Here is a 2,105-nt window from a genome sequence, read left to right as displayed (position 1 = left end):
TGAGGCAGAAGGCTCACCTGAGCCCAGCAGGTCCAGGCTGTGGTAGCCATAATCATGCCACTGCACTCCAGCCTGGGAGACAACATGAGACTCCTATTCAGAAACAAAACAAAACAAAACAAAATAAAAAATAAACAGATTACAGAAAGAAAAGAAAGTTTAAGATAAACTTTTGTAGCAAAACAACACCTATAAGTATTCTTGCTCCAAATCTCAAACCTAAATTCTAATCAAATATCCAGATCCAACTAGTATTTTTTTTAAGAAGTGCAAAACAAGAATAACATTATAAGGATATCTTAAACAAAATCCAGACTTTAGAATACACTTTTGGAAAATAACTCAAGTTTACCAACAAATAAATTACAATAAAGGAGAAAGAGAGAAATAGAAAAAAATCTATATATTAATAGACCTATCAACTAATCTCATTGGGGCTTAAGATGAAATTTATTGGGTAAAAATTGCCCATTTCTGTTTCCTATTTACTAATTTTTTCAGGACTGGATACCAGAATCTAAAAATTTCTAAAGATAGTTTGAAATGTATACTTCTAGAAATATATTCTTGATTTAAAATACCTATATTTTAAAAGTCTTTAAATACAGTAGCATCCAGATATTCAGGGATGTATAACAATATGGATCTCTAGTTATTTCTAACTCTTTGGGGTTTCGGCTTAACGAAGATATAAGCAATCATATCTCTGAGAATAAACCCCAAATTTCACTGGTAGCTCACCTTTCAGTTGCTTAGGTAAACTAACAAATGACATATTTCAAGTGTTGACTGAATTTAGATACAAATAAAACTTAAAACTGTAAATTTAACTATAAATAAAAACTTTAGCATAATTCTGCTAACAAGTAAATATTCCTTTCTCTTTTTTCATGTCAAAACCGTAGAAAATTATTATATCTCAGAATGAAAGATAACTGACAAGGAGGGTGCCCTTGTTAGACATAAACTACAATATATCAGATGTCATCTGTCATATTCATCAAAATGTTATGTCACTTTGATGATGTCTGGTTTATTTTCTTTTGTAAGGTGAACAGCTATACATGAATACATTTTGATTTAATATGTGAAATGAGAAAAAAGAGAATACGAGAATACAGTACATAATTTTTTAATGGTATCCATTTTTATTGTGTTAAACTTGGGTTTCTATTTTCCTTTAACACTGGAATAAAAATAATTGCTTTTGTTTTCATGATTAAAATAGCTGTGCTATTAAAAAATAGTTAATAGAAAATTATGACTTTAAAAAATTCAACAGTAACTCAATTACTGTATTGCTCAAGGCTCATAAATACCAATTTAAGTTGAAATCTATTTGTAAACATGAATATAATGCATAATACTATTCTGGGCTATTTTAAAGGCACATTAGGAGACATTTGAAAATAACTAAAATAATATTCTGAGTAAAAACAAAGTATGACATATGAAATTCGGCAACCTTCAATACTTCATAATTCACTAGCAGTTACTAACAGAGTTAACTCAGCCTTCAATTTTCCATATTTAATTGAAATTTAGACATAGCTAAAAGTCATAGGACCAAAAGGATGGCAACTTTATTTTCTTTCATTATTTAGTACTTCACAAGTTGGCAATTGCAGAGTAAAATTATTGCATAAAATGTTGCATATTTAATGTTTGAGGCATTTTTCTATTGCTGAGATGAAATAGGTAAAAGGAATGATGGAAGGCCAAATGAAAACCCGAACTAGATATTTGTTGTGACTTTTGGCTTTATTTGCAAGTTATTATCTTGATTACACTAAATTTGCATTTTTTTAAATTGCAAGGTCAAAATTTGGTATAGAAGAACATTATTTTATTGTTACATATTAGAACATAAAATTTATTGCAAACTATCTCAATGCTAAAAGAAAATGTACTTAATTTTGACTACAGATGTATTGAATACTCACAAAAAACCAGTGGTAATTGGAATAGACAATGTATTTATATATACTCATACTTTCTTCATATTTGTCAACAGAATCAGTCATAGTAATTAAAATTCTCTTTTGAAAGGTTGCAAAAAACCTTATTTTATAGCATTGCCATTAAACTATAGACGTTGAAATAGA

This window comes from Carlito syrichta, unplaced genomic scaffold (assembly GCF_000164805.1).
Source record: "Carlito syrichta isolate Samal-C Ts95f unplaced genomic scaffold, Tarsius_syrichta-2.0.1 Scaffold136949, whole genome shotgun sequence".
Lineage (NCBI taxonomy): Eukaryota > Metazoa > Chordata > Mammalia > Primates > Tarsiidae > Carlito > Carlito syrichta.
This window is presented reverse-complemented; position numbering follows the sequence as displayed.